Genomic DNA, 26,987 nt, shown 5'->3' with positions numbered 1-26,987 from the left:
CTGCACCCCCAGCCTCTCAGGGAGCCAGGGATGTAAGCAAAGCAGCCCAGCTCCTTGCTCTGAACTTGGCAAGAAATGCCTCCTCCGTCCTCCACCCCAGCCAACCCGATGTCGGTGATGGGTTTTCTGCGCATCGGGCGGGTGGATCCAGGTTTTGGGGTTCTGCAGCAACTCGTCCGACCTGTGCTGGACAGGTTCTGTGTCAGGCAGAAATCCTCGCCTGCAGCCAGTGGGGGCGACATCAGTGCACAACCCTTTCCTTTGGCCCTCGCAGTCTTTGCATGCTCTTTGTGTGAACAGCGGGAGGCTTGCCCTAGAGAGCTGAGATGTCTACTTCTGCGGAACCGACCAAGAGATGTGCGGAGGATCTTGCCCTGGTATCCCCTGCAGGGCGGGGACCTGCCGGAGCTGAGGAGCCTTTCTCTTTCTGAAGGCCTGCACGCTCCATTTCTCCCCCCCAGTCCCCGAGTATCCCCCCGACACTGAGGCCAGGTCATCATTACTGCTCAGTTCTCCTGAAAGAAAAGTATTTCTCTGTACCTGATGCTCCAAGTATGAGAAAGGGAGGGGTTCAGGAGCTGTGAGATGCCCACACCCTGCATCAGAGGGCCTGCGATTAAGTCTCACTTCCACTTTTTAAAAAAGATTTATTTATTTGAGAGGCAGAGTTAGAGAGAGAGACACAGAGAGAGATCGCTCATCTACTGGTTCACTCCCCAAATGGCCTCTATGGCCTGGGTTGGGCCAGGCCGAAGCCAGGAGCCTAGAATTGCATTCGGATCTCCACATGGGTGGCAGGGACGCAAGCACTTGGGCCATCTTCTGCTCTTCCCAGGTGCATTAGCAGGGAGCTGGATCTGAAATGGAGCAGCTGTGACTCCAATCAGTGCCTAAATGGATGTCTGGGTTGCAGGCAGCAGCTGAAACCACTGTACTACGGCGCTGTGTGTCATCCCCCCACCCCCAACCTCCACTTTGTCCGTGGGAGGCAGCAGATGCTGGTGCAAATACTTGGGCTCCTGCACCTACATGGCAGACCCACATGGAGCTCCTGGCTCCTGGCTCTGGCTTGGGCCAGCCCTGGCTTTTGTGGCCATGTGAGAAGTGAACCAGGGGGAAGATCTTTCCGTCACTCTGCCTTTCAAATAAATAAATACAATGTTTTTAAAATGGGAAAGGAAACTCAGAGTTGTCAGCCTGTCTTTTCTCTGGCAGGCCTGTTTTCTGAGGAGGGGGACACACGTCTTGGGGAGGCATCCGGAGACGAGGTGACAGCCACCGTGGATCCCACCTGCTACTCCAAGAACACTGAGTCCACCGCATGGTGGGTGCCCAGGCCTCTTGAGGCCTCTTGGGGGGGTGGGCTGAGGGCTTCCTATTACAAGCCCATGGGCTAATTGGGCAGGAAGGGGCTGGGAAAGGCCAGGGGCAGGTGTTAAGGTGCCCACATGGGGCGCGAAGGACTGTCATGGGCATTTGGGGAGTGAACCAGCAGATGGAAGATCTCTGTCTCTGCTTCTCCACTTTTCAAATTAAGTGAAAATAAAAAATGATGCCCTATGTGCTAGACCAGGAACTGGTGGGTCCTGAAAGGGGGCAGAGTGGGGCAGGGCACCGCTGCTCACAGAAGAGCAGCCCTGTGCCCGAGAGCATACAGGTCCACGGTCAAGGTGACTTCCCGGCATCAACTCCCCCCCACCCCCATCTTGCGCTCGGAGACCAGAGCTCACTTCCTGCCACCAGGATCAATAGCACTGCAGGGAATAGATGCATTTATTCTTGGCTCCAAGTTCTGAGGTGGAGATGGAGAGCGAGGAGGGCACTTGAAACACAGGGAGCAGCAAAAACAAAGATCAAAGGCGTGGTTGGGAGATGGGGCAAAGAGATCCTGGGTCCCTCCTTGGGCTTCACCTCCCTCCCTCAGCCGCACACATAGCCCTCCTCCTTGGGGCTGGAGTCCAAGTTGCAAAGGCAGCAGTTCTGCAGTGGTTGAAGGCTTGCCTTCTGGAGAGTTCGATTAAGAAATGCACCAGCAGAATTGCCTCACACAGTAATGTATTTGCAGTAAATAAGGAGACCACAGCAATCATTGCTGCAGCTCCCGGGTAAACAGGTGTCTTTGATTTTAGTGGGAAATGGATAAGCAATCCCATGCAGGTGCAGCTTGGAAACACGCTCCAACGCTGGTCACATGTGACGGCAATAAGGCTAAGTCCTCCAGGGGAAGAGACCTTCCTGCGGAAATGGAAGGAGGAGTCTGGGCCCATGCTGCCCCACCTGCACAGGTGGTGCTCCTGCAGTCAGGTCTGGGGGGCTGGGGGTTACATGTCTCCCTGCAATGCAATGGAAAACAACTTTGGAAAACATCAGGTGCTTTTAGAATCTCGAAATAGGAAGGAGTCACAATAAAGACATTGGAACTGCTCAGAGCACTCGCTGTGACACTCTCTTTGCTTGGGTAGAGCAGTGCTGGTTCTCCTGGCCAGAGTTCTGCCTTCTTCTGCTTCCTGCTGAGAGAGAGAGGGAGAGAGAGGGAGAGAGAGAGAGAGAGATTGTGTGAGTCTGTGTGTGGGTGCACCAGCTCAGCCGGCTCCCCTCCCAGCACCTGGCCCCAAGATGGTCCTCAGTCTGTTATTGCTGTTTGTTTGTTTTTTTTTCTGCAGTAACTGCCAGGTTTATTCCCCTGGCTAAGAGATCCAGACGTAATTTGAGATTTACATTTTTTTTGTATAGTTCTTTCCAGAGTTTAGGTTGCTCTCATTGCCCACATAACTGGTTGCAAAATTATTTAACTCTTACTTATACATAAAAAAATTCCCATTACTTTTGTGTGTGTGAGACCCAGAATTTCATTTAAAAATACAGATAAGTAAAAAACAAAACAAACAAAACTTCCTACCACACAGAAACAAGCAGTTAAGTTTTTGCTTTATGATTGTATGTACACACACACACACACACACTTTGGAATTTTAACCCGTTATGTTTGAATTTACAGAATGAGTGTTTCCGTGCATATGTGTGAAACTTCCCAACTGGAAAACAGACTGAAGATGGGTCAAAATCCAATGAGGTGCTGGTAACGAGGAAATTGCCTAAAACAAAACACTCCCAGATGACTAAAAGTAAAATGAAGGCGAAGACACATGAGAAAACGCTCATAGAACGAAAGCAGGGGCCAGATTTTAGTGTGGGAGCAAACCAGACCTCACCGCCTGCAGCCCGGGGACAGGACTCTGCTGGATGTCTTTGCTTCCAGTGCATTTCCAACTCATCTGCTCCCTGCTCCGTTCTTCAGGGTCCAAATGCCTCATGGGAGTGTGCTCTTCCTGACCTGCGGGCTGAGTCAGCCCTCCTCCATGGTTCCTCTGCCTCCTGCCCTACTTCCTGGGAAGGTTCAGGGTTTCCCTCTGCCCGGCCGTCTTCCTGGGCCTTGGGCGTGGTCGGAGATTTTCCTTCGCTTTCTTCATAGGACTGTGGCGTGTTCAGTGTTTCTGTCTGTTCCCTTCTTGGCTAAGTCAACCGTGCAGGGATCCAGTGGATTCTCGTCCCGCTTCCCTCGCCTCCATTTCTGGCCACCCCAAAGATCCACAGTCCTGAAGGGAGGGACCCAGAGCACTTGCTTCCTTCTCTAGCAACAGGGAAGCCGCTCCAGGGGAATAGGCTTGGACCATAATCCTGAGGCCGACTTGCTGCTGAATCCCAGGCAGTGCGCTGGGTCCAGGCCTGGCCTTCTCTGACTCACCCTGGGACCTTGGACAGGTTACCGCGCCCCCGTGCCTCAGTTTCTTCCTCTGTCGAAGGATGTTACCAGGCCTGAAGTTAGACAAACAAATCTGGAAGGCAGCAAATGACAGCTCAGGTATTCGGGTCCCTGTGACCTTTGGGGAGGACCCAGGTTGATTTCTGGGCTCCTGGCTTTGGCCAGGCCAAGGCCCTGCTCTTGTGGGATGGAAGGTCTCTGAGACAGAAGATCCCTTTTGGTCTGTCTTTCTGTCTTTCAAATTAAAAAACTGAAAACAAATAAAGAACTGAATGGTATTATCATTGAAAGTGCGTACTAACTATTATTATCACCTAGGTGGACTTCTTTTTTTTAAAAAAACTTCTTATTTATTTAAAGTCAGAGCTAGAGAGAGAAAGAGACATACACAGAGAGAGAAAGAGCTTCCATCCTCTGGTTCACTGCACAGATGGCCACAATGGGCAATGCTGGGCCAGGCTGAAGCCAGAAGCCAGGAGCTTCCTCGAGGTCTCCCACATGGGTAGCACAGGTCCAAGCACTTGGGCCATCTTCTGCTGCTTTCTCAGTCCATAGCAGAGAGCTGGTTGGAAAGTGGAGCAGCCGGGACATGAACAGGTGCCCACATGGACGCCAGCATCACACGTGGCAGTTTTACCCGCTATGCCACAGTGCCAGCCCCAGCGGACTTGCTATGTATACAAAGCATGTAGTTGGTCTTCTGGTACCCACATGTTCCAAATTCAACCAAACTTGAACAGAAAACACTTGAAAAGAAATGCTCCATGTTGCTAACACGAACTGTGTAATTAATCCTACAATGGTTGTACCTGTATTGAATGTGTACATAATGTTTCCCATCATTATTCCCTAAGTAATACAGTATAACAACTATGTGCGTAGCATTTACACTGTATCAGGCCTATGAGTAATCTGGGCATGATTTGTGGTAACAGGAGACTGCACATAGGTGATTGGCAAATACTACTAGGCTTTTGTAGTAAGAGACCTAAGCATGCACCAATTTTGGTGTCCTGGCCCAGGAACCAACCCCTTGAAGATGCTGAGAGACAAGGCCTACTGCAGTTCTTAGTCTGCCTTTGAAAGCCACAAAGTGATTTTCACCTTGTACGCAGAGAGAAGAGTCTGCTTGGGCTCCCAGGGACCTGGGACTATCCTGAAAGAAAAAAGGAATTCCTGACATTCTATTTGCAGCCCAAACCACAGGTCAGCCTTTTAGAAGTCGCTGAGATAATCAGGGCAGGTCCTCTTCCCCACCTGACTTCCTGCAGGCTGCCAACACATCAGAGTCATCATCACATCACTGTTCACAAGGACAAAGGGGAGGAGAGAGGAGGCAGCCAGCCTGGTGGCTCAGCCAGCCCTGTCCCACATCGCAGTGTCTAGGACTGATTCCCAGCTCTGGCTCCTGACTCCAGCTTCCAACTCACGCAGAGCCTGGGAGGCAGCAGTGACGGCTCAGGGAACCGGGTCTCCACTTGGGAGAACTGGATTGAGTTCCCAGCTGCCGGCTTTGGCCCTGGCCCCAGGAGTTGTGGGCATTTTGCAAGCAAACCAGCCAATGGGAGCTCTCTCTGTCTCCCTGAATCTCAAATAAATACATATCTTTAACATCATATTTAAATAATAAATAAATAAATAAATAAAGACAGGGGCTGAAAGAGGCAGAGGCTGTGGCACAGCAGGTTAAGCTGCCACTTGGGACACTTGCATCCCACAGTAGAGTGCTTGGGAGCCAATCCTGCCTCTGCTTCCATTCTGGCTTCCCGCTAACGCACACCCAACAAGGCAGCAGAGGATGGCTCACTCAAGTGCTTGGATCCCCGCCAAAACATGGCAGATCCTGAGGAATTCCTGGCTCCTGACTTTGGCCTGCCCGGCCCCAGCTATCGTGGGCATTTGGAAAGTGAACCAGCAGGTAGAAGACAGAAGGTCTCTCTCTCTCTCTCTCTCTCTCTCTCTCCCCTCTGGTTGCTCTGCATTTCAAATAAATAAATAAACTTTAAAAGGGGGAGGGACGAGAGACATGTGACTTCATTGTGGCCCCCGAATGTGAAGAAGTCATGTGAGGCAGAGACAAGTAGAACATGAGGAATCTGAAACAGGAAGTCTTTCCTTCCTAGTGTGGAACAGTGCAGTGGGGAGCACCGTGCCCTAAGGGAGATAGTGGCACTTGGTAAAAAGCCAGGATATGGCCGGCGCCGTGGCTTAACAGGCTAATCCTCCGCCTTGCGGCGCTGGCACACCGGGTTCTAGTCCCGGTTGGGGCACTGGATTCTATCCCGGTTGCCCCTCTTCCAGGCCAGCTCTCTGCTGTGGCCCGGGAAGGTAGTGGAGGATGGCCCAAGTCCTTGGGCCCTGCACCCGCATGGGAGACCAGGAGAGGTGCCTGGCTCCTGGCTTCGGATCGGCACGATGCGCCGGCCACAGTGGCCATTGGAGGGTGAACCAACGGCGAAAAGGAAGACCTTTCTCTCTGTCTCTCTCTCACTATCCACTCTGCCTGTCAAAAAAATAAAACAACAACAACAACAACAACAAAAAGAAACCACTTAAACACAGTGAAAAGGAACACCTTATAATACAAAAGGAAAGCACAAGAATGAAATTCACTTTAAAAAAAAAAAAAAAAAGCCAGGATAGTGGCCGGTGCTGTGGCAAAGTGGGTTAAGCCACCTCTTGCAATGCCAGTATCCCATACGGGTGCCGGTTTGTGTATGGCCGTTCCACTTCTGATCCAGCTCTCTGCTAATGTGCATGGGTAAGCAGCAGAAGATGGCTCAAGTGCTTGGGCCCCTGCAACCTAAGTGGGAGACCCAGAAGAAGCTCCTGGCTCCTGGCTTCAGCCTGGCCCAGCCCTGGCTGTTGCAGCCACTTGGGGAGTGAACCAGTAGATGGAATCAATCTCTCTCTCTCTCTCTCTCTCTCTCTCTGTAACTTTGCCTTTCAAATAAAATAACTACATCTTTTAAACATTAATTAGTTAGCAGTAAAAAGAGAAGCCAGAATGACAGAAGGTCTGGGCTTGTAGCTAACAGCATGAGAGAATGGACTGGCGCCATTCGGGCCAACATTATAGGATGTGGCAGCCTCAGCTGGGCAGGGAGTGACATCAGAATCTGGGGAAGGGGTGGCGACTGAGGCTGAGGCCCAGCTCCAAGTCAGGGACTGGAAAGGCCTTATGAGGTAGCAAGCACCGTAACACCCCGTTGTTCGGGTGACCAGTGACCACCGGCTGGGGTTTGCCTTCCAAAAACAAAGCACCACCACACGGCAAGCTTTGGATGATGGGGTGCTGCAAGACAGCCTGTCAGTCCCCCTGGTATCCCCAGCAGCAGGTGAAGGACCCAGCACATGAAAGACCCTCGGGGAGGTTTGCTGTGCCTTTACTTTTTTTTTTTTTAGATTTATTTATTACTTGAAAGGCAGTTGGGGGGCAGGGGAGAGGAGGGGGAGAGAGAGAGACAGACACACACAGGGATAGAGAGAAATACATCTTGCATCTGTTGGTTCACTACCCAAATGGCTGCAATGGCCAGGGCTGGGCCAAACTGAAGACAGGAGCCAAAAACTCCATCTGGGTCCCCTACATGGGTATAGAGGCCCAAGCACTTGGGCCATCTTCTGTTGCTTTCCCAGGCACATTAGCAGGGAGCTGGATCCGAAGTGGAGTAGTGGGGACTTGAACTGGCACCCATATGGGAAGCCAGCATTGCAAGCGGCAGCTTAGCCCACTGTGCCACAATGCCAGCCCTTGCATTTATGTTTAAAGATTAAACTGTTTCAAGAACTATAACAAATGAATAATAATGCTATTAGGAAAGACCTTCTCACCAAGGAGAGACCACTCATTAGGAACTGTGATTTCCAGGCACACAGTTCCCGGGAGGGTGATGTCATTTTTTGTATGCTAATAAGATGACTGATGTGGGAGACTCCTGAACAGCCTCATGTGATTAGAGGATTAGAATTAGCCTCACCCATCCAGTCTCCTCCCCTACCTCCAGGGAGGGAGAGGGGCTGGAAATTGAGTAGATCGCCCATAGCCAGTGATGTCATCAGTCATGCCTGTGCAATGAAGCCTCCGTGGAAACCTAAAAGTCAAGGTTAGGAGAGCTTCCCAGTTGCTGAACTTGTAGGTACAGCATGGGGCTGGCATTGTGGTGTGGTGGGCACTGCCTGCGATACCGGCATCCCATTTGGTCACTGGTTCAAGTCCTGGCTGCTCCATTTCTGATCCAGCTCCCTGCTATGGCCTGGGAAAGCAGCAGAGGATGGCCCAAATACTTAGGCCCCTGCACCCATGTGGGAGACCCAAAAGAAGCTCCTGGCTCCTGGCTTTGGCCTGGCCCAGATTCGGCTGTTATGGCCATCTATGGAGTGAACCAGCAGATGGAAAACCTCTTTCTGTGTGTCTCCCTCTCTCTGTCACTCTTTCAGATAAATAATTTTTTTAAGAGACAAACAGCATGGACCTCCATGCCTTTTCCACGCTTCTTTAAAAAAAAAAAAAAGATTTATTTATTTATATGAAAGAGTTACACAGAGAGAGGAGAGGCAGAGAGAGAGGTCTTCCATCTACTGGTTCACTCCCCATTGACCACAATGGCCAGAGCTGCGTCAATCCAAAGCCAGGAGCCAGGAGCCAGGAGCCAGGAGCTTATTCCAGGTCTCCCACATGGCTGCAGGGGCCCAAGGACTTGGGCCATCCTCTGCTGCTTTCCCAGGCCACAGCACCGGCCCCGTGCCTGCATCTTGCCCTCGTACCTCCTCACTGCAATCCTTTGTGTTATCCTTTATAACTAACTGGTACATGTAACCCAGGTTCTTTGAGCCATCGCTAGCAAGTTACTAGACCCAAGGAGGGGGTCATGGGAACCCTAATTTATAGCTGGCGGATCAGAAGCACAGGTCATAGCCTGGGACTTGTTGTGGGGTTCCAGGGCGGGGGGCAGTCTTGTGAGACATGGCGGGGTCTGTTGCTAACTCCAGGCTGCAAGTGTCAGAATGGAGTTCCCTAGGAGGGATATCTAGTCAGCATCTGTGGGGAGGGGGTCGGTGGGTGGGAGAGCCCTCCCCACATCTGGTGTCAGAGCGTCCTGTTCTGTGTTGAGAGCACGGGAAGATAGTCCGTGAGGTGGTTCTCCCTTAGCAGCAAACAACCCGTGGCAGAAGGCGTGTTAACAGAAAGGAAGAGGACCTGTTAATATCAGTTTTTTTTTTTTTTCAGGGCAGAACATGAATGAGCTGGGTTCACGAAACAGAGCCGGTGGCTTTCCACGAGCCACAAGAAGTATCCCAAAGCGGTCAAATTCTAGTCAGAATGTAGGTATTACGGGATGAGCATACGTTGACCTGGCCCCCAAAGAAGGGTTTTAGGTAATGAGCGGCTAAAAACACCTTCAGAGATGTCTGAAAAGAGAGGATTGGCAGGAAGGCTGCTGGTTAACTTTCAAGGAGGAGTCCCTGGGAATGGATAAGGGACACAGAGATAAAGAACAAAGGATTACACAAGGCTGCCCCAGATGGCTAAGACAAAACAGACCCTTTGCCACATCACCCCGCAGGGCTGTCACCTGACAGATAAGGCTGAGAGCTCTGTCCCACCAAGCCAGGAGGAATTTCTCTCCAGTGCAGTGTTGGACTTTTAGGGGCACTTTGTTCTCAGGCAGGAAAGTGGGGTTGGTTCAACACAGCATGTGGTTCCATCATATTCTGGCACTTTCCAGAACCAGCAAACAATTTCTTGCTAATATTGATGTGGGTCTGAATATCTTAATTTTTATTCCAGGTTCTTGTCTGTAACAGAGATAAGAATTCTAAGGGGCATAGGAACGTGCACAACTAGGAACAGAATTTATAGAACAGGAAGAGAGAAAATGTGTATGAGTGGGCCAGAGGGTGACCCAGAGAGAGGAATAAGTCTGTCTAGCCCCACCTCCCCACCAGCCGTGGTCAGGGGCTAAAAGAGAGCTCTCCCCCATTTTCAGCCTCTTCTGTGAGGTAGGGGTTAGTGCCTTAGCATGCATGAAGCCGTCCGGGAACTGTATGGCACCCACGGTGGAGTTTAATATCCACGTGGTTGTCAAGGTGTCTCCCCCTTTTTTGTCCTGGATGAGGCATGGGGCATCCCGGGAAGGTGAAGAGGCAGCACTGCGTGCAGGCCTGCAAGGCTTCCAGCTCACCTGGTGCTGGCCAGCTGTCTGCCTGTTCATACCATATCGATATTAGCCCACAAAACCCCTGAGGGGAGACTCTGCTCATAAAGTCGCTGGCTGAACTGTTTTCTTTCCTGACATTTGTTATGACATTGATTACGAAGCTCTTAAAAAAATCACTATTACCACCTGCACAATTATCAGCTCCAAACCACTGAAACACTGCAGAATTAAGAAGTTGCTGGAGAAAGAAATTACAGGATCTCATAGTAATGAGTACCTAAGGCAGCTACCACTCAGCAGATGCCTTATCTGGGGTCATGGGTGGACTTGTATCCCTCAGATTCCTCTGTTGAAGCTCCAGCCTTCAGTGTCTCCGAATGGGACTCTACTGGGGGATAGGGTCTTTAAAGAGGGGCTAAGCTAACATGACGTCATCTGGGTCTGACGGGTATCCCTTATCATCAGTTTCCTGTTATCTATTCCAACACATTACAGAAACCAAGGAAATCATGGAAACTCTAATTTACAGCTGGTGGATCAGAGGCTTAGGTCGCAGCCTGGATCTGGTCATTGATATCCACAGTGAGGGACAGCCTGGTGAGACTGAGCCTCCAACCCTGGGGACCTGACACTTACACCAGGTAGTGTCAGAACTGAGTGAGGAGGAGACTGGACACACAGAGACTAACTACAAGCCAAAAAGGCCCACACCTTCAACCTGGACTTCCAGCCCCCTCAACTGGGAGAAAATGAACGTCTGTTGTGTAAGCCTCTTGGCTGGGGTCATTTTGTCATGGCAGCCCTAGCAAGCCACCATACCTGGGCTATTTCATTTCGTCCTTGTAACTGGGATGACTTTTCCCTATATTGCAGAAGAAATCTGGGCTCACAGAAGTCAGTTTGTGTTAGTTTCTCATATTGAGTGAATGCCGGAGCCAGGATTTGAAATCAGGTTGAGTATAATTGTAAAATCCATCCTCTTTTGGCCTTAGTAAAATGATTACCGAAAGTACTCTAGAACACCCAGTACTGGACCGATCATTGGAGGATATTCCGAAGGAAGGGATATCTTGCTGAGGCCATGGGACAACTGGGCTATGCTGGTTTCATGGCCTAGACCTGCATCACCACCACCCGTGGCAATGGCATATGGACCTGCAGTTTACCGGCCTGAGAGGGAAAGCTCCATCAAGTGCTCAAGACCTGAGCTCTTTTGTGGCTTGAATATTAGTTCCATAGTCTGTTGAGCAGATCCAACAGGAAGCTGGACCTCAGACAGCAAGGCCCCTTACCTTATGACAATAATTGTGATGGTGGCCATTAGGTGCAACCCAGCCCCTGCAGTGACATTTTGTCATTTCTAATCTGCCACCCATTTGGGAAGGTAAATATGATTCACATACCACAGATGATGCAGAGAATGAAACAAGTCCCCAGCCAGGAGCAAACCAAAGGGGAATTACGGACAGCACGTTCCCGCCAAGCCATCTCAACAGCTCCCGGCACTCTGCCCTCCTCCCGCTGCCCGCCCTTCATTCACACTCCAACATGCAGCCGGCGGGCTGGGGAATCAGCCAGTATCAACACCGTGACCTTGGTATTTGTCAACTCAGGCCCAGGGAACATTAGCAAGAGGACGATTCCTATCAGTTGAATCTGATGTCATGTTTGTTGACATTTATACCAACAGGTGATGTCAGTCAGTCATTTGGGTGTGCCTCGAAGGACAAGCACTGCAGGGACTGGGGATTCAGAACCACAGTGCTTGACCCAGGGGTCCGGGTTCTGCCCACTTCAATTCAAATGTGTTGCACGTCCTTTTTACTTCTCTGGGCCTGGATCCTCCTCATCTCAGTAAAGGGATTGAGCTCACTGTTTTCTGAAGACTGGTAAAACACCCTCGATTTTAGCTGTCACCGAGCGGCTGGACCAAACTCCTAGATGACAAAGAGTCAATCTGTGTAATAGATACCTTTATCTCTGTACTCAATCATTCAGCCAACAACTTTGAAGTGCTATTGTGAGCCAGGTATTGGAAGAAATACAGAAAGTTCTGGGGGAAAAAAAATAAGAAAGGACTCGATCACCTGGTACAGCAGGCCCCTGCAGGTGGGCAGCCTTGAACGTCGCCGCGGTTGGTTGACTTGGCTGTCTTAGGGGCTCTGTCTCCCCATCGAGACCCTAAATTCCATTTGCATGGGCTTGCCACTCAGTTCCCACTGCTAGGGCAGTGCCTGCAAGAGAAATATCAACCACTCTCAGCCCAGGAAAGGGAGTTGCTTTTCTGTTAATACAAACATGGACACGGCACTGCAAACTCTGGGAAAAAGTGAACCTCCCAGATGGCTCCTGAGTGGCAGAATGAGCCAGAGAGTCACAACGGAGCCAAGGAGCCGTGTGCCGCCGGGAGGGTACACACGCTCTGCCATGCTCTGTGTTCCTGGAAAAGCCACGGTGCAGCCCTCGCCAGGGCGTGCTCCTGTTTCAGCTGCTGAGGTCAACAGCCTTTGAAAAGGCTCCTGTCAACACTCAGACCTGACAGCGAATCTGACCTATGGTCAGTTTTAAACATCAACCAGGCATCTGGTCCGGTGATTAAGACACTACTTGGAACACCTGCGTCTCGTATCAGAGTTCCTGAGTTCAAGGCCCTGCTTCTGGTTCTAGCTTCCTGCTTGTGTGTACTCTGGGAGGCCAGCAGCTGATGGCTCAAGAACGTGGGTCTCTGCCACTCAGGTGGGAGACCTGGATTGAGTTCTGGGCTCCTGGCTTCTGCCTGGCCCAGCCTTGAACCTAAAGATGGAAGATTCTCTCTCTCCCCTTCCCTCTTTTTCAAATAAACAAATTAAAGCTCGTTTAAAAATCAGAACTAGGTGCATTCATGAAAGCTTGCATCCCTTGTTTCCAGCAGTGGAGCAGAGCGGACACCTGGGAGGGAAATTTCTCTACATAAGACAACCCTTCCCTCTGCCCCTTCAGAGTGGACTTTGATTATGTACCCGTGGCTATGCCCTCCCAGTTTGCAAAGTGCTTCCTGAAATAAAGGCTCCCTTTTATCCTAAAATATTTTTCCAGTGAACCACCGTTGACAGTGTCACGGAATGGAAGCCAAATCTCACACACATTTTTAAGATGAAAACGGTAGGGAAAGCTGGCTCTGCAGGCATGGCTTTGGAATACGATCTCTCTTCTGGGAGAACTTTGGGGGCACAGACACAGGGGTTGTGTCCTCTGGGCACCCCCACCTGCTGCTGGGTGTTTTGGATGAGCACACCTGGGACTGAGGGTGCTGGCACAATGACAGATCTCCAGGTGTAAACAGCCCTGCCAGCAGCTCGGCCCTGCCCTTCTCCATGGAGCTGAGCAAGGCTGGAATGAAGTGCACTTTTCTAGAGAAAGGAAATGAAAGAAAGGAAGTGCCGCTGGCCCCAGAGTTCTAACCGGGGCAGGGGTTCTAAAGCCTGGAGAGACCAGGGTGGCGCAGACAAAGGTTGTGGGCCAGCAGCTAGGACCGAATCACAGAGTGAGGGCGGCTGTTCTGCAAGGGACAGGAAGACGCGGGTTTGTTTCGCCCCTGAAAGGGAACAGGAGAGATCTGTGAAGCAGGCAGAGAGAAGCAGAAAGGATGGAAAAGTTGAGATGCAACAGGATCCAGCAGGGCAGGGTCAACGTTTTCAGAAAAGAGACACCTGCGTTCCAGGCGCACTTTTCCTCCGTCGCGTGGCTGCCTTCCCCCCATCCTGTCTGCCTAGCCCCAACACTCCAGAGAAGCCTGCCAAACTCACCATGACTCACATGTGTGTGGAAGTCCAGCCAGGGCTTGAGCTTTGTGGTCAGACAGAGCATGCCCAGGAGACAGGACACGGGAAAAGACGGGCGAGGGACGTGGAAGACGCCACAGCCGCCTCCCCTCCCCCAGTGGGCCTACTTGGAGGTTTGCCAACATCTTGAGGATAAGTTTCTTTTTTTTTCTTCTTTTTTTAAAGATTCACTTTAATTTATTTGAAAGGCAGAGTGACAGAGAGACAGGGAAGGACAGAAAGAATTTTCTTTTTATCTACTGTTTCACTCCCCAAATGGCTACAACAGCTGGGGCTGGGCCAGGCCAAAGGCAGGAGCTTAGAACTCCATCTGGGTCTGCCATGTGGGTAGCAGGAGTCCAAGGACCTGGGCCATCTGTTGCTGCTTTCCCAGGTGCATTAGCAGGGAGCTGGATCGGAAGTGGAACAGCCAGGATTTAAACCAGCACTCTGATATGGGATACTGGTATCACACGTGGTGTTTTAACCCACTGCACTACAACACCAGACCCTTGAGGGCAACTGTCAACAACCAGAGGCCACGGAAGTGGGAGGCTTCTGTCCATTTTACTAATCTAAAGCAGAGAGAGGCTCCCGATGAAGACTTCAAGGCCAAGCAAGAAAGCAGAAAACCATACAAGGGAGAAGGTAACAGAGCACAGTTGTTGTCGTTGTTGTTTGGCTTTAATTAACTCAGGTTCATCTAGGCCACATGGATCGCGGCTCCCCTCCTGCCCCTGGTCTATAGCTGGTGCACTGATTCATCATGAAGGCTGGCTCCACGCTTGGGCAAAGCTAGGCCTCCTGCTTGGACCTTCTGACCTGCATGTGGCCCAGTGCCTCCAGTGGCTCTGACCCCACACCCGGGCATGCTGGAAGCCTGCCTCCTCACGGCACCTGTCCACTGCTGGCAAGAGGCTCTGCCCAACAGCTTTACTTGCCCACGACCCCAGCAGCCTTCACGCAGTCCTGTTCCAGCTCACAAGTCGCTTCTGTTGACTGTCAGTCAGTGACCCAGCGCAGGGGAAGGAGGGGGCTAGCTCAGCGCACACCCCTTCCCAGCTCCTCCAACTTGCCGTGCCACCCCGATGACAGATCCACTACTTCCCCCCACACACACACACACACAAAGGAGAGTTAGCAACAATGTTTTCCTATGTCCAGTCACACGCACGTGTCAATCAGAGGAAGTCCTCACACCTACACAGAGCCCCACACAAATGAACAGGGATGGCGAGCTCAGACAGGTGACCATCTGAGCAACAGGTGAGTTCATGTCTCCGCGTGGATTTCTGACATCCAAAGACATCCTTGAGCCAAAGCAGAGTTCAGCAACAACAAAGCACTTCTTCAAAGACCAGAACAGTTTAGAAAACGACTTACTAACCAGCTATACAAACATGCCAATGTTTCTGAAATCGGTAGCAAACAGAGACCATTCTCCCTGGTGGATCTCGCTGGTATCGAAATGAGCTGGAGCAATGATGACACGCTGAAATCGAAGCAGCCTACTCTATCTTTCCTTAGCAAAAAAAGATCCCCCTCAAAAACTCCTTCTGCTGACCTATGGTCACGAAACTTCTGTTGGTCTCGTGGGTCGTGCCAAAAATGGCCGAGAAACCCTGAGTCGGGTACTTCCCAACTGTCGCTCCTCCTTGGCCACAACTGAGAACTTTCCCGGCAGATACTTGGAATCCACCGCCAACAGCACAGAGCTGTTGTTCTGGGAGCTGAGTCTGTAGGACTGTCCATGGGGGGAAATTCATTCCCCAGGACAAAAGTGTTCTGAGACAGCCCGCGAGACTCCAAGGTGTAGGACCCGAAGAGGACAGCCCACTTCCCTGTCACTCAGACAGCTGCCTTGGAGGGGGCCCCGGGTACTGCAGAGCCACAGGGGTGGTGGCTGCGATCTCAACAAGAGCCAGGAAAGGCACGGGGCTGAGTCAGGAGGCCCAGCTGCTTCCGCGCCGTATGACCCTGGCAAACGTCCCAGGCTCTCTTGGGCCTTCTCGTCTGTAAAATGCCTGCCTCACCGGGTTGCTAAGAGGCCCAAGTCAGAAAAGCTTCTGAGGATGAGAAGGCACCATGAGTTGCCAGGAGCTGGGTGGGGGCAGTGTGTCCTGTGGGTTGTCAGTGCACTCAGCCTTGGTATCTGCAAGTTCCACACCCACAGAGTCTGCCAACCTTGCCCGGGAAGATTCAGGGGAAAAAACATGGAACATACACAGACATTTTTAAATATAATTTTATTTTCTATTTATTTTCATTTTCTTTGAAAGGTGCATTCACACACACACACACACAGAGGGAAGGAGAGAGAGAACCTTCTATCCACTGGTTCACTCCCCAAATACCTCAAACAGTTAAGACTGGGCCAGGCCAAAGCCAGGAGCCTGGTACAGAATTTGGGTCTCCCACAGAGACAGACATGTGAAAAGAAAATGCTAGGAGGTATCCTGAAGATACCACAGCTTCCCCTTGGGGTGGCGGGGACCTCAATACTTGAGTCATCATCTGCGGCCTTCCAGGGTCTGCGTTAGCAGGAATCTGGATCAGAGCAGAGCCAGGCCTGGAACACAGGCCCTCTGACATAGGATGCAGGCATCCTAAAGGGCAGCTTAAGCCCTGTGCCAAACACCTGCTCTCATAGCTGCGCTTGTTAAAAAACAATTCTTTATTGAGATAGACAGTTAGCTCTCTCCACTCCCCGAATGACTACGATGGCTGGAACTGGGTGGGAGCTGAAGCAGAGGCCAGGAACTCAATGCAAGTCTCCAACATGGGAGGCAAGGACCCCGCTACCTGCTGCCTTCCAGGGCGTGTATTCGCAGGAAGCTGGAGTCAGGAGCAGAGCCAGGAATTGAACCCAGGGACCCTGATGTGGGACAAGGGCATCTGAGCCACTAGACTGAAAGGCATTTACATTATATTGGGAGTTTTAAGTAACCTAGAAACCATTGAAAGTATGCAGGAGGATTGTGTAGGTTATACGCAAATATTAGGCTGTTTTATAGGAAGAACCTGAGCAACTGCAGATTTTGGGATCTGCGTGGAGGCAGGGGGAGGCCTGGAACCAATCCCCTGTGGAAATCAGAGACCATGCCCTTGTGATATGGAGTGGTCTGGAGGGCAGCTCAAGTTTACCGAGCTTGCTCTATGCTGGCCGCTGAGTGTCTTATGAGTAGTAGTGCCCTCACCACGTCCCGGTGAGATCAGCCCCATCATCACCCCTTGCTACAGATGAAGAAAACCAACCCAGAGGGTTTCGTGAGCTTCCCCAAGTCCCTAAATGGGAAGTGGTGGAACCAGGATCATAAACTTGTGCCACTGGCCAGTCAGAGCTCACCAAAACCATTTCTTGGTTCCGGGCTGCTGTGCGTGTGGCTAAACCACACTTCCCAGCCCTAGGACAGCCACACAGCTTCCATGAAGGGGCCTTGTGTAGAAGCTCTACAGACCACTGGCAGGCGAGGGCTACTGAGAGGTCCTGGGGGACCCCCACTCTGCCTCTTCCCTCGAGCAGGGTCCTCACAGGCGGATGGTAGTGTGGGGACTCAGGAAGCTGCTCCGGTTTCCTGAGAATGCAGACCGGGGGAGGCAGCGGTGATGGTTCAGGTGATCAGGCCCCCCCACCCACAAAGGAGGCCTGGATTGAGCTCCGAGCTCCTGGCTTCAGCCCCAACTAAATAAACAAGCTTTATTTCTAAACATTTTTAAAAGAAAAAAAAGGAACTAAATTTACTGTTGTTGGAATAGGCCTGTTTGTTATATAGAATTTTTAAAAATGTTTGTCTATGTATTTGAAAGGCAGAGAGACAGAAACAGAGAATCTTCCATCCATGGGTTCAGTACCCAAATGCCCACTACAGTCAGAGCTAGGCCAGGCTGAAACCAGGAGCCAGGAGCTCCATCTGGGTCTCCCATGCAGGTGGCAGGGACATAAGTACCTGATCTGTCACCTGCTGCCTCCCAGGGTGTGCATTAGCAGGAAGCTGGAATCAGAAGTGGAGCCATGGGGCTGGTGTTGTGGCACAGCAGGTAAGGCTACCCCATTGATGCTGGCATCCTACATGGACACCTACATGGACATCCTACATGAGAAAAGAAACAGAAGATGACTCAAGTGCTTAGGCCCTGCCACCCATGTGGGGGACCCGGATGAGGCTCCTGGCTCCTGATTTTGGCCTGGCCCAGCACTGGAAGTTGCAGCCATCTGGGGAATAAATAGGTGGATAGAAGCTCACTCTCTCTCTCCTTCTCTCTCCCTTCCCCCTCTTTCTTTGTAACTCTGACTTTCAAATAGATAAATAAATCTTAAAAAACTAAAAGAAATGAGGCCGGCGCCGTGGCTTAACAGGCTAATCCTCCGCCTTGCGGCGCCAGCACACCGGGTTCTAGTCCCGGTCGGGGCACCGATCCTGTCCCGGTTGCCCCTCTTCCAGGCCAGCTCTCTGCTGTGGCCCGGGAGTGCAGTGGAGGATGGCCCAAGTGCTTGGGCCCTGCACCTGCATGGGAGACCAGGAGAAGCACCTGGCTCCTGCCATCGGATCAGCGCGGTGCGCCGGCCGCAGCGCACCGGCCGCAGCGGCCATTGGAGGGTGAACCAACGGCAAAAGGAAGACCTTTCTCTCTGTCTCTCTGTCTCACTGTCCACTCTGCCTGTCAAAAAAAAAAAAAAAAAAAAAAACTAAAAGAAGTGGAGCCAGGCACTTTGACACAGATGCACACGTTCCCAAGCAGCATCTTAATTGCTGTACCACATGCCCACACTATCAGCTCAATTTTTTAGAAAGTCTATTTCTTTTGTTCTAAATATTTATTGATTTACTTGACAGAGTTGCACACACATATACACACACTCACACACACACAGAGCTCTTTCATCTGCTGGTTCGCTCCTCAAATGGCTGCAACGGCCAGAGCTGGGCCAATCCAAAGCCAGGAGCCAGAAGCTTCTTCCAGATCTCCCATGTGGGTGCAGGGGCCCAAGCACTTGGGCCATCCTCCACTGCTTTCCCAGGCCATAGCAGAGAGTTGGATCAGAAGAGCGGCAGCCAAGACTCAACTAGCGCCCATATGGGATGCTGGCGCCACAAGTGGAGACTTAGCCTAAGACATGACAGCGTTGGTCCCTGGTTTAATATCTTGAGATTGCATATATGAGTTTTAGAATCAGTAGCTAAAAATCCACAAAAATGGATGGGCTCAACAAGAGAGATTCAAGAGTGTGAAGAGAAGAATAAGGAACACTTCTCATATAGATATTTACAAGGAGGCACAGGAAGGTAGAGTCGTGGAAAAGACTCTGAAGCCGTCAGAAAGAGGAAGCCAGTGAGGAAGAGTGTGATTGTGGTACCCACCAGTACACAGTGTTCAGACAGAGAAAACGGGGCAGGGTGACAGGACAGGCCAACTCAGACAGGGACCGAAAATGTGCATTGTATTTGCCAAGGAGGGTCTTGTTAGATAACGCAGCAGGAGTCTTAGTGAGCTGATGAAGCCAGAAACAAGATTTTAATGGCTGAGAAGTAAATAGGGTGACAGAAATTTGGGGCCATGGGTACAGAACATTCTTGTGAAGTGAGGTGAATGAGAGGTATTTTAGGAATGTAAGGTGAATGAGAGTTTTGCTGGAAGAGTCTGAGAATTATATTTGGATGTTGAGGTGGAGTTTAAAAAAAGAATCTGAGTACGGTCATGCATTACATAATGACATTTCACTGGACAACAGACTGCATACACAGAATGATTTTTTTATCAGCTCAATTTTTAAAAAAGATTTATTTTATTTATCTGAAAGGCAGAGTAACAGAGAGAGAGGGAGAGACAGAGAGAGAGAGAGAGAGATCTTAAATCTGCTGGTTCACTCTACAAATGGCTGCGACAGTCAGGGCTGGACCAGGGCAAAACTAGGAGCCTGGAACTCCATCCAGGTCTCCCATGTGGGTAGCAAGGGTCCTAGCACTTGGACCATCTTCTGCCTTCCCAGGTGCATTATTAGCAGGGAACTGGTCTGGAAGTAGAACAGCTGGGACTCAAACTGGCACTCCTAATATGGGATGCTCGTATTGCAGGTGGCAATTTAACCCGCTCCCCCACAACACCAGGCCCCTCCACCTCAAATTTTTTACCCTACAATAATACAAGGGTACTTCAACAAGTTCACAGGAAAGTGGAAACAAAAGAATTTATTTTGCTGTAAAAATGTTTGGAAAGCCACACACCGCATTTTCGCAATACACATTTTTCATGAACTCTTTGTTTTTTGTTTTTTGGGTTTTTTTAAAAGATTTATTTATTTATTTGAAAGGCAGAGTTACAGAGAGGCAGAGGCAGACAGAGAGAGCAGTCTTACATCTGCTGGTTCACTCCCCAAGTGGCCACAACAGCCAGAGCTGAGCTGATCTGAAGCCAGAAGCCAGGAGCCAGGGGCTTCTTCTGGGTCTCCTATGTGGGTGCAGGGGCCCAAGGATTTGGCCCATCTTCTACTGCTTTTCCAGGTCATAGCAGAGAGCTGGATCAGAAATGGAGTAGCCAGGACTTGAACCGGCGCTCATATGGGATGCCGGCACTGCATGTGGCAGCTTTACCCACCATACCCCAATGCCGGCCCCCTCATGAACTCATTGAAGACCTCTAGTACATAAGCGGGGTTTATTTTGGACCAAAATGAATTTACTTTCCTTGGCATCATCTTGACTTTGATGGCATCAACAATGATTTCATCAGGAAGGCGCTTGAACACTGCACTTCGGGTTATCCAAGTGGACCACGCTTGCAGCCAGATGAAGACACAGGATGTCTTTGTTTGGATTAAGTTCCTCAGCGCCACTGCTAAAATCATCGCCTGTCATCCAGGGTAATGGATGCCCCGTGTGACATGCACACGCCCTCTCAAAACAAAACCGGGGCCTCAAGCTTCCCTGGGGCTACTCAATCTTCTTCCGTTTCTCTTGCACAAAAAGCCACCCCTGCTGAGTCACTTCATAGGAGTTCTCTGGAGCTGGGCTCAGCAGCAGAGGCAGCCATCTGGTCACCAGGAGGTGACTCTCTGGACTGGGTGGACCTCATGATGGCCCAGACTGTGGATCACCACGGCCCCGAGGGGCCTGGAGGCACACACTTGCTGCTGGTCCCTGAAGACTGTGTTGTCTATAGCAGAAAATTGCTCCTGCCCTTGGGCAAAGAAGCCCGTGTTGGATTCAGGACAGAGCATGACAGCGACTCAGCCCTGGAGCCTCCAATGGACCCTTCTCTAAACAGACACCTAAACTTCTAATTATGCCACCTCCCGTCATTATAGAACAGCAATTCCCAAACCTGCATGAGTCTGAGAATCCCCCAGAGGGAGAGTCTGAAAAACACAGGTGGCCAGGCCGGCCCAAGGATCTTCAGGGTCCAACTGCCAGGGTGGGAGTTGTGGCTCAGTTGCTGAGCTGCGACTTGGGTCACCTGCATCCCACACTAGATCCAGTCCTGGCTGTTCTGCTGTCGATCCAGCAACCCGGCTGATGGCCCAAGTGCTTGAGCCTCTGCCACTCCCATGAGAGACCTGGCTGGGGTTCCTGGCTCCTGGCATCAGCCTGGCCAAAGCCTGGCTGTTGCAGGCATTTAGGGAGTGAACCAATGGATCAAAGATCTCCTTTTTTAAATCTCTCTCTGTTGCTCTTTCATGAAGATGAAATTAAATAAACCATTTTAAAAAAAAAAGCCAAACAGTCAAAAGTTGTGAGAATGAGAAGTGTGAGAGGTTGGGTATATTGCTTATAGTTGCAAAGGCAACAGCTGGGAAGCTGGAGTGGGATGATACACACATCCAGTATGGAGACTGGGGAGCTAAGGAGGTCACACAAAGTCAGCTGTCCTGCATCCTGGCGAGGAGGCCACAGATAGGGGCACAGAGGCTGCATCAGAAACACGAAGGGCTCTGAATGCTGGCATCAGGGGGCAAAGCTGAAGGGATGAGGCGTTGCCAGGCCCAGGATGCACACTGGGCTTCCAACCCAGTAGAGCACATGGAGCTGCTGAGGCCCTGGTGGGCACCAGAGGAGACCGCATGTCTTTTGTCTGCAGTAACTCAATTGCCCTCAAACCAACCCACGAAGGAGATACTGGCATGAGAATAATGAGATTTCTTTCTGGAAGCCAATGGAAAAATGACCCAGTCAGCCGAAGAAAGCTAGACCCAGAAATTCAGAAGTTACTGGAGTCAAAGTATCGCCATGTCCCCTCTCACTGCTGATGGTCACCCCCAAAGAAAGAGAGCTGGCCGGCGCCGTGGCTCAACAGGCTAATCCTCTGCCTTGCGGCGCCGGCACACCGGGTTCTAGTCCCGGTCAGGGCACCGATCCTGTCCCGGTTGCCCCTCTTCCAGGCCAGCTCTCTGCTGTGGCCAGGGAGTGCAGTGGAGGATGGCCCAAGTGTTTGGGCTCTGCACCCCATGGGAGACCAGGATAAGCACCTGGCTCCTGCCATCGGAACAGCGCGGTGCGCTGGCCGCAACGCGCTACCGCGGCGGCCATTGGAGGGTGAACCAACGGCAAAAGGAAGACCTTTCTCTCTGTCTCTCTCTCACTGTCCACTCTGCCTGTCAAAAATAAAAAAATAAATAAATAAATAAAAAATAAAGAAAGAGAGCTGTCAGAGGGAAAGTGGAGGTGTCCCAATGCACGGCCCATACCTCCTTGCTGGAAGGAGGAGAATAGAGGGACTGAAACTAACACAAGAATAAGATGGTGCTCTTCCCCAGAGCACCTCAGAGTCTGGACAGGCAAAGATAACGTATTTATGAAAGTACTGAATATGATTATAGTCAACTAGGAAACCCACCTCAGCTCAACACTATCAGTTAGGCACTGTTGGGTGTTCAAGGATAATTTTTAATGTTTATTTATTTATTTTAATCCACTTGATAGGCAGAGAGGGAGAGAGGGAGATCTTCTACCTGCTAGTTCACTCCCCAAACGTTGGGCCAGGTCAAAGCCAAGAAACTGGAACTGCATCCGGGTCTCCCAGGTTGGTGGCAGGGCCCCAGGTATTTGAGCCATCTTCGCTACTCCCCCAGTGCATTAGCAGGGAGCTGAATTAGAAGCGGACCACCCAGAATTCAACCTGGCACTCACGCACAGGATTTGAGAGACCCAAGCACGGCTGAATGCATGGCGGCACCCCACTGCCCCAAGGATGTAAGAAAAATCATGAGTCTCAAATAGACATAAAAACATACACGTATCAGGGAGCTTGCCGAACTCCCCTGTGTGGAAACTGGTAAGGTGTCATAAGGCTCCAATGGAGAACACCCAGAGCAAACCCATGCAAAGAGCACAAACACCACAGCAACTGGCCAAATGGGAGCCCAAGTGTCCACAGAGGGGGTTTACACGTTAAGGAGGTTATTTTGCATTGCTGTCAGTTATCTGCAAATTAGAGGAATGCAGCACAGTTAGTCCCATAAAGTCAGAATCAGATCATCTGCAAGGATATGCCCTAGAAACTGAGGCACAGTTCCTATGTTCCACCAGCTTATAGAGTAGTGAGGAACAAGGCTGGTACTGTCGCCGCAATACATAAGTGATAGTAACAAAAGTAGCAATGGCGGGGCCAGCACCATGGGGTATGTGGTGCTGGCATCTCACATGGGCGCCAGTTCAAGTCCCAGCTGCTCCACGCCCAATCCAGCTCCCTGCTAATGGCCCAGTAAAGTAGCAGAGGATGGCCCTAGTGCTTGGGCCCCTGCACCCACTTGGGAGACCTGGAAGAAGCTCCTGGCTCCTGGCTTTGGATTGGCCCAGCTCCAGCAGTTGTGGCCATTTGGGGAGTGAAAGATCTCACTCTCTCTTTCTGTAACTGTGCCTTTCAAATAAATAAATAAATATTTTTTTTTAAAAAAAGAATGTCATTGTTATTAAAAAAAATTTAAAAAGCAGTGATGGCAAGCATGCCACCCACACCTGCTGAGTGGCTTGTTCTGTAGCTAGAAGCAAGGTCAGTGGACTGCAGAGGCAGGAACAAACATTCTTAATAGGTAACTGGCTCGGCTGATTTTTTGGAATAATGGATATCTGAGCCTACCTTGAAGAATAGTTTTTGTGAAGTCCTTTTTTGTTTCAGGTTTTGTTTTTATGTCATAGGCTTAAAAGACTATGTGTACATTTTCAAGACAGAACAAAGCTGAAAGTACGTCACAGTGAATTTTTACAGGGCACACTGGGATGCCCATCTAGATTCTACTGTGAACATTTCATTTCAGCTGGTGTATCACAGATCCGTCCGTCTACCCTGCCTCCCGACCTCCATCCATCAGTCTAGCATGCTAATGCATCTCAAAGTAAACTGTGATAACTGTCACTTCCCTTTCAGCATCCTTATCATTAGCCAGAGTCCAGCATGTGAGCACACTGGTTTCTTTTGATGCTAAATGTAGCTACAATGACAAAATGTACAAATCTCAAGTGCATAGTTGCCAAGTGTTGACAAGCACATCCACCCATGTAACCCAAACCTCCGTCAAGACACACAGAACAAAATCATCACTCCAGAAAGTTCTCTGGGGCCCTTGCCAGTCAATTCCCAACCACAGAGGCAACCAGCTATGATCTTGCTCCTCCATAGATGAGTTTTGCCTGTTTCAGAACTTCATTGAAAAGGAATCCTATGGGGCTGGTGGCCCTGTGGCATAGCGGGTTAAGCCGCCTCTGCAGTGCCAACATCCCATATAGGTGCTGGTTTGAGCCCTGGCTGCTCCAGTTCCAATCCAGCTCCCTGCTAATGCACCTGAGAAAGCAGCAGAAGATGGCTCAGGTCCTTGGGCCCCTGCACCCATGTGGGAGACCCGGAAGAAGTTCCTGGCTCCTGGCTTTGGATTGGCCCAGCTCTAGCTATTGTAGCCATTGGGGAGTGAACCAGTGGATGGAAGCTCACTCTCTCTCTCTCTCTCTCTCTCCCCTCTGTAACTCTGCCTTGCAAATAAATAATTTAAAAAAAAAAAAAGGAATCCTATGGTAAGCACTTTTTTGAGCAAGTTCATTCACTTAGCACGCTTTTGAGACTCATTTCTCCTACTGTGTGTAACACTCAGTGCTTAGGAAGCACTGTTCAATATTCAACAGGTCTTGATCCACTTTGCTGTAGATGGATCCCTGATCTCTTCCAGTTTTTTTAGCTGTTATGAAGAAATATACACATTCTTGTACAAGATTTCTGTGGTCATATATTTTCCTTGCTCTGGAATAAATATGTAAAAATGTAATGTCTAGGGCAGCCATTCGGCACAGCAGTTAAGACACTGCTCAGGACACCTGCAACCTATATACTCATATCAGAGGGCCTGGTCCAGTCCCAGCTCCACTTCCTTTTTTTTTTTTTTTTAAGATTTATTTATTTGAAAGTCAGAGTTATACAGAGAGAGGAGAGGCAGAGAGAGAAAGAGAGAGAGGTCTTCCATCTGCTGGTTCACTCCCCAGTTGGCTGCAATGGCTGGAGCTGTGCCAATCTGAAGCCAGGGGCCGGGAGATTCTTCCAGGTCTCCCACGTGCGTACAGGGGCCCAAGGACCCGGGCCATCTTCTACTGCTTTCCCAAGCCACAGCAGAGCCAGCTCCACTTCCAATCAAGTTTCCTGCTAATGCGTACCTTTCCAGGTAGCAGGTGATGGCTCTGTACTTGGGTCCCTGCCACCCATGTGGGGAAACCCTGAGTTCCTAACTCCCTGCTCAGGTCTGGCTGTTGTAGGCATTTGACAATGAATAAGTGATAGACGATTTCCATCTCTGTCTGTCTTTCAAATAAATAATTTTTTTTAAACGCAATTTCTGGGTCACAGGGTAATGAGATATTTAGTTTGGGGGTTTTAAAAAACTATCAGAGTATTTCCTTTTATTCTGCCACCAATAATATACAAGACTCCCTCACATCCATTACTCTACATCCTTGCCAACATATGGTGTTGTAGGTGTTTATGTATATATGTGCTTGTAATATATCTGGCGATGGGTGCTAGAAAAAACAAGGGGCTTTGTTACCACTACATAAAGTTTCTTTGGGCCAGGTGCTTGGTGTATTATATAAATCTAATGTAAATATATTTCTTAAATACTAGCATTGTGACACAGTGGGTTTAGCTGCCACCTACAACGTGGGTTCCCATATGGGCACCTGTTCAAATCTCGTCTGTTCTGCTTCTGACCCAGCTCCCTGTTCGTGCATCTGGGAAAGCAGCAGAGGATGGCCCAAGTCCTTGGGCCCCTGCCACCCACGTGGGAGACCAGGATGGATTTCCTGGCTCCTGGCTTTGGCCTGGCACCACCCCAGCTGTTGCGGCTACTTTGGGTGTGAACTGGTGGATAGATGTAAGATCCCTCACTCATGTTCTCTCCCTCTCTGCCACTCTGTCTTTCAAGAAAATAAGTGATTGAACCATTAAAAAAGTAAATTATCCTCCAAAGACCTTCCGTCTATCTGCAAGAGGTCTCAGGAGATGAGGCTTTCTGACTCAGAGGGTCTCACTCGCTGCCTTGCGCCTTCAGGAAGGGCTGCTCCAGGGGCAGCTCCCAAAGTGGCTGTTGGACCAGGGGAGGCTATCTGTCCCCAGGGAGCGTTCACATTTGTCTAAGGAGTTGTGTGCAGTGTTGTGGCTTGGAACACAAATGGAGAGGAAAAGGATTTAATCAATAGCCATCTTCACTAGCCAGATAAGGACCCTGGAAAACAGGGTGATTAAGACACTTACCCGGGTGTCACATGGTTCTTTGGGGCAGAGTCTAAGCTTGCTCTACCTCCTTGTGGAAGATTGACAGCGGGGCTGCAGACATGGAGCTACAGTACTAAGAAAACACTGTGTAGCCTTCCTTCAGACACGAGGATCCACACCAAGGTCACATCCTCACCCAGACAGGATTGTCCTCAACTGTACCACTCTGCTTCCAGACCCACCTGTGAGACAAAACGCAAGCCTGGGATCAGAGGGGCTTTGCAGCTGGCCATCTTAGCAGGAAGGAAAGCCCGCCCCCCAACCCCAGGACACACCTGGCGAAGTGCCCAGGCGAAAGTAAAGGAAGAGAGTGTATTTTTTCCTTTTGGAAACAAAATGTCATGCATCTACATGAGGCTTGCAACATGAGGCTATGGGATCCACAGAGATTCATAGCTGCATATAGACAGGACCTCATGGCTATAGTGAAGAACCCGGCTACTTTTTTGTAAAACAAAGAGCAGCAGAAAATACAGCTGGGCAACCTGCTACCTCTCCAGATTATGTATTTGCATT

The 26,987-nt window shown here is 50.3% G+C and overlaps 1 long non-coding RNA gene across 1 annotated transcript; it reads right to left on the bottom strand.

Annotated features, from left to right (window-relative positions):
• Positions 1-1,791: 1,791 nt before the first annotated feature.
• On the bottom strand, positions 1,792-26,620 carry LOC133775338 (uncharacterized). Its single transcript, XR_009868230.1, has 3 exons — positions 26,451-26,620; positions 12,012-12,158; positions 1,792-2,507 (listed from the first exon to the last, which is right to left on the bottom strand). It is a non-coding gene; the product is annotated as an uncharacterized LOC133775338 (long non-coding RNA).
• Positions 26,621-26,987: the final 367 nt, after the last annotated feature.

Source organism: Lepus europaeus, chromosome 16 (assembly GCF_033115175.1).
Source record: "Lepus europaeus isolate LE1 chromosome 16, mLepTim1.pri, whole genome shotgun sequence".
In the NCBI taxonomy this organism is placed as follows: domain Eukaryota; kingdom Metazoa; phylum Chordata; class Mammalia; order Lagomorpha; family Leporidae; genus Lepus; species Lepus europaeus.
Note: the sequence above shows the minus strand (reverse complement) of the source record. Positions and strands in the feature narration are given on the sequence as shown.